Source organism: Triticum dicoccoides, chromosome 7B (genome assembly GCF_002162155.2).
Source record: "Triticum dicoccoides isolate Atlit2015 ecotype Zavitan chromosome 7B, WEW_v2.0, whole genome shotgun sequence".
NCBI lineage: Eukaryota > Viridiplantae > Streptophyta > Magnoliopsida > Poales > Poaceae > Triticum > Triticum dicoccoides.
The window spans coordinates 757415820-757421985 of NC_041393.1; the positions used below are offsets into that span (position 1 = coordinate 757415820).

At 53.5% G+C, this 6166-nt stretch overlaps 1 pseudogene; it reads left to right on the forward strand.

Annotated features, from left to right (window-relative positions):
- Nucleotides 1-4503: 4503 nt before the first annotated feature.
- Nucleotides 4504-6166, forward strand: part of LOC119339697 — a 12170-nt pseudogene continuing 10507 nt past the window's right edge.

The following is a 6166-nucleotide window of genomic DNA, read 5'->3' on the forward strand; positions in this document are numbered from 1 at the left end:
ACTCCTTGACTCTAACTCCCGGATGACGATCTTGACGACTTTCCGGCACCACACCTTGGCACCACCGCTCCCGTCAACGATCTTCCTCCACTGCCTTGCCAATGACAGCCCGCCGTCTCCCTCCTTGTCGCTCCATCGAACGACGATCGCATGATCCTCCTCGCCGCTGCACGATTCAGTGACTTCAAGGCCCGCTGCTCCTCGTCGCTGCACCCCAGCGACCATATCGCCCGCTCTTCCTCGTTGCTGCACCAACCAGCGACCATATCGCCCGCCCCGAGGCGCTAGTCGGGTCGCAACCCCGGGGCAAGCGTGGCTTCAAATCGACCTAGCTCAGATACCAATTGTTGGAACTTCGCCAACATGATCGATCACATCAAATCATGATGAACATGCACACGCAAAAACTTTTGCCAAAGGCACGTGTCGTGCCTCTCTTCTCTTTATTGTTTTTCTGTTTTCCACGGTGTTACAAAACTCACGGCTTGGCTATGTTTATATACACAACCAACGCAGCCTGACTAGACCGTGTCCTACACCTACACGGACACACATGATACAAATCCTGACCGGACTCTCCTATGACTTGGACATGTACCAATGCTCGTGCAGTTGTAGTACTACTAATTATCCTATAGCCTAACTACAGCCGGACTCAACCAGCCAAACTAACCTTGCGTGGGTGCCCCCCGAGCCGCCCCAGATCCCATCGGCCGGACCTCCCCCACTCCTCCTCCTCCTCCCTCGCTACCGCCCAAGGGCACGGCCAGGCGAAGCCTTGCCATCGCCGGCAGCGGCGGGGACTCGGGCCCTCTCGCTCGGGTGGGGCTGGCGCGGGACAGCCCCCCCGGGTCGGAGCGTGGCGGGCGGGACGGTCGCCACGGTGGGCGGTGGCGGCGCATCGGTGACCTCGCTTCCCCGCGGCAGGAGGTCTCGCGATCTGGTGCGTCGCGGCCGCCAGGGACGGCGGCGGCGTGACCGGATCGGTTCGCAGCGGCGCGGGCGGATCTATGCCCATGTGTGGGCCTTGATCGCTGGTCTGCCGTCGGCACGGTGGTGGGTGCGACTCGTCGGCAGCTGGGCAGATCCGCGGGATTCTACCCTTGTCTGGTCCTTGACAGCGCGGGAAACTCCAGGGGAAACCCTAGATCTCCTTGGGATCGAATGATGGCGGCGCTTTTGCGTCGTAGTCCCTCTTTAGTGCATTCTTTTGGAGTTTGCTCCGGTTGAAGGGACCAGCGACGTCGGCAGCGCACGTCTGGTGGAGTAACTGCCGATGAAAATCGCGCCGACTACGGTCATGGCGGACGATGACGGCATCTTTGATGTCGTTCTCTTGTCGAGGTGTCGTCGTTGCAGTCTGCGTCGTCAGGCTCGGGATGCTCTGGGGGAAACCCTAGATCTGGGTCTTCCAGATCGGACGATGATGGCGTTTTATCGCTTTCCCTCCTGGGGGCATCGTTTTGGAGTAAGTGCTGGCTGGGGGCATGGTGGAGCGGTGCTTCATCTCACACATTGATGGCGGCGGATATCGGCGGCATGGCGCTGTGGAGGCTCGGCATCCGATGCACGGAGATGGACTCGCGCAGGAGGAGGTTGCTGTCCGACGTCATGGTGACATCGATGGCAGAGTGGCCAGACAAGGTAGAAGCCTCAATATGATCTGAAGACGGACCCGTGGAAGATGGCGGTGACGACACACGAGTGTGTCTGACCGGATTGTGCCCCAGACCCGGTATGTGGCTCGGCTGGGGCTTCCGAATGAGTTCCGGCTTCCGGCTTTTGATGTTAGGCTTAGGTGAGTGGTTTGGATAGTGGCCCAACTAGCACCCCTTCATCATTTTGGATAGGAGTAGTGGCATATGTTGCCAAGATGGTGGATTCAGGCACATTGTTGTAATACTTTGTAAGGTCCTGGAGAATAATCAATAAAGTGGTCGTATGCATCTCCCATATGCTGAGGCCGGGGATCATCCTCCTTTTCTAAAAAAAAGCCAAACTAACCTTGCTAACGTACTAGTACTTGGACCTCATCGTATACATCTTATCAATCAAGATTACCTCTAACAACAACGCCGGAACTAGCCTCTGCCGGCCTGCGTGTTGCTCAGCCAGGGCAGCATAGTCCGCTCCGCCTATGCGTCGTCCCCTTCCCCCGGCAGCCACTGCTCCTCCTCGCGGACAGCCATGGGTGCTAGTGCCTGCGCCGCCTGCCCGCATGCATAATCCAGAATCAGAGGCATGCGCCGCCCGCCGCGAGAGGTAGCAGGCAAGGGAGAGGTACATGGCGGAGCAGTCTGTGCGCCGTGGGGTGTTGGCGGAGCCCGACGAGGATGAGTGGCTCCTCACTTGGGTCTACCGTCAGTCGCTCACGATGGTGGAGACGGACGCTCGCCGCCTACGGAAGAAGAACGCGAAGGCGCTCTGGCTTGTCATAGAGCAGCTGGAGCGCGAGTCGAAGGAGGCGGCGGCGGAGGCCGCTCGGCTCATGAAGTTGAAGCGGCAGCAGGACAGGGTCGTCCGCCGGAAGAAGGGGTTGATCGTCCTCTCCGACTCCAACTCCGATGACGTGATGGCGACGACCACAACTCCATCTCCTCCCCTGATGACCAAGATCCTCCACCAGTCGCGGAAGCTTACAGCTATGCCGACGAACGGAAGGGAAAGGCCCCGCGAGGAAGTGGTGATGACGCTCCTCCTATATTTTTATCGTTTTAGTTGTTGAAGTTAAGAATTGTCCCACGATGAATTCCGATGATCTTTCGGATGATGTATAGTCCGTTGTGTGCATCTGTTTGTCTGTTTGATGCCGATTTCGTTGTGCGTTCTTTGTCAAGTAGAGTTTCTCCTGCATTGCATGTTTAGTATGGATATAGAGTCCCAGATATGAGGTACGAGGATGTGGAGAGAGAAATATAAGACGTGGCCGGTTAGTGCCCGCGGACGCGTCCGGGCACGTCCACGGGTGTTTGAGGGGCCGGATTTGCAGGTTGAGGTTGTAGATGCTCTTAGATCACTATTTAAGATGGCAATGGGGCCCTGAAATCCGCATTCCCGCGTGTTTTTATCCTATTAGGAGACAGGGATGGGCATCTTTTTAACCCCGGCGGGCTACTGTTCGGTAAAGTATAAAATCCGACACGTTTCACGGGTCTAAACCCGTTTCAACATATACCCGAACCGGAAACCCGCCATCCCCGTATACAATAAGCGTATTCGAGGAGTACAATCTTGAGAGTGATGATGATCATGGACAGCCATCTTGCTCATTCTTTTCTTTGCAAGCTCCATTCCTTATGTCACTCTTCAATGAACGTGTTGCTCAAAAATGGCCAACATCTTTTAGGATGAACTCTGAGCTAGACCGTTACTTAGAAGATGAGCTAGTTTCATTGTCCAAAGATAAATTCAGTGTGTTAGATTGATGGAAAGTTGGTGGAACACGCTATCCAACTTTGAGGCTACTGACATGTGATATTTTTCCAACTCCAGTCAGCATGGTTGCCTTAGAATCAACATTTAGCACAAGTGGTAGAGTTCTAGTTCTAAATGGTAGAACTCCAGTCCTTATGTTTGCTTAAATATGCCGATTTCTCCATGGGTTCCCCATGGGTTTAGAAAACCCGATGGGTTTAGGGGACGGGCAAAAAGCTAGCCCCGCGTACGCTGACGGGGACAGGGACGGGCTTCCAAATTTTTCGTGGGGATGGGTTTGGGAAGGCAAAACCCGGTGGGTTTCGTCCCCGTTGCCATCTTGAATCACTATCGAAGCAACACTTAGGGTGCAAAAATAGAATAACTGAATGTGGCCGTTGGATCTCAGATGTATGCTTCGGATGGACTACGTGGAGCTGGTGGAGGGACATGTTTTTGTGTATTGGTGTTAGTCAGGGTGTTTTCATGAAATAAATTGAGCACTTCACCGGCTCCTGCCTACAAATCTTGAGCATCCATCCAAGATCCAACATCTAATTTTACACCCGAAGAGTTGATTAGTCATTCCCATGGTGTGCCTTCGTCGATGTTGCCATAATTATTTAACACTACCACTGACAAAACATGCAATGAACATGAACCTAGTGGACCTCAAAAAGCTGCATGCTACCGTGAGGGTGGTTCCACAATACTATAGGTGATCCAACCGTAAGCTGTCGACTTATTAGCTTACTATATAGAATTGATTAGGAGTAGTAGTTTTGCCTTGATGGGACAGCTTGCTACATCCAAAGAGTAAAACAAACGGTTGGTGACAATCTATGAGACCGATAGGATGCTAATGAATGATTATCAGTAGATGACAATCTATGAGACCGATGGGATGCTAATGAATGGTCCGGTGGGACCTACTTGGCAGCCTCCTTCGATGGGCTTCCGCGAAGCTTCCTAGCAATAACGGATGCATTACTACGCGGGAGTAGGAAGAAATTATGTGGTTAGCGGAGCTCATTTTCCACCAAGCTTCCACGCCCGTTCACACGCAGGCTCGGTAGCAGGCTCCTCCGCTCCGATATTGCCTAACCGGCGCGTTGATCACTCCATCGAAGACCACCAAACATGGCGCTTGTGTAGCGGCTTCCTCTTCTCAAGGGGCCAAGAGCAAGAGCGAGATGTTGGGCTCTGTCATCGTCAAGCTTGCCACCTTGCTCGGCGACGAGTACACCATGCTGAAGAGGGTGCGCAAGGACATCGAGTTCCTCCAGCGCGAGCTCCGCCAGATGCAGACTCTGGTGAACGTACTCACGGACATGGAGGGGCTCGACGAGCTTGCGAAGGGCTGGAAGAGCAGCATGTGCAACCTCAGCTACGACATGGAAGAGTGCATCGACCGCTTCATGCTCCGCCTCGACAACGGTGACGCCAAGCCAAGGTTCGTGAAGAGGGCTGTACGCGGGTTCAAGACGTTGTTCACGCGACATGGTATCGGGACCCAGATCAAAGAGCTCAAAACCCGCGTAACGGAGGAGGGCGAACGGCGGCAGCGGCTGAATCTCGACAACTACGTCCCGAGGATGACCGTGGCGATAGATCCCCGGCCGGCTAGCTGCATTCCACGGGGTGGCCAAGGGCTTGGTGGCCATGGACGGCCGCAGGGACCAGGTGATCTCTTGGTTGACGGAGGAGAGTGAGGAGCTGAAGGTGGTGGCTATTGTTGGAGGCGGGGGGCTGGGAAAGACCACCCTCGCCATGGAGACCTATCGCAAGATTGGAGGAGACTTCCGGTCCCAAGCTCATGTGATGGTGTCACGCACCCTAGATCTCAAGAAGCTCTTAAAAGATGTCCTGTCTCAAATCGACCAAGATTCATTCAGTGAATGCAAAAGGTGGGAGGAAGACCAACTAATCCGTCGGATCCAACACATATTGGCAAACAAGAGGTATAGTCTCTTGGTCCATTGCAAAGATAGCTGTAAATTTTGTGCAAATCATTATGTTTGCGCTTAATGAGCTTATTTAATAGTGTAACATTACATATAGGTACTTACATGTTATTGATGATATATGGAAACAAGAAGACTGGAAAACTATCGCAGCGATTTTTCCTAATAATTTTGATGGTAGCAGAATAATTGCTACTACACGCATTGCCAAGGTAGCCAGGTCATGTTGTTCCAACTCTCATGGTCAGCTCTACCAAATGCAACCTCTGAATGATGTTGATTCTCGGAGATTGTTCTTTCAGAGAATTTTCAACTCCGACAATTCCTGCCCTCCTCAACTAGAAGAGGTTTCAACTAGGATCCTAAAAAAATGTGGTGGTCTTCCATTGGCTATAATTACCATTGCGAGTTTGCTAGCCAATAAACCTCAAAACCAAGGTGAATGGGAGACACTGCCGGACTCGCGGTCTATGCCTACGGCCACGGGCCGTCGGCATAGGCCCCTATGCCGTCGACATAGATCTATGCCGTCGGCAGCCGTCGGCATAGAGCCGTCAGTCTAGATTACGTCAACGTACTCCTGTCAGACCGTCGGCATAATAATGCCGTCGGCATAGGGGTCTATGCCGACGGCCCTGGCGCAGCCGTCGGCATAGTTTAGCCGTCGGCGTAGTTTTCCGTCTGACGGCAACGGACGGCGCCGTCAAACTGCTGGCAGGCCAGGAGGCGACACGTGGCAGGGCTATGCCTACGGCAAAGCCGTCGGCATAGGTTTAATCTATGCCGAC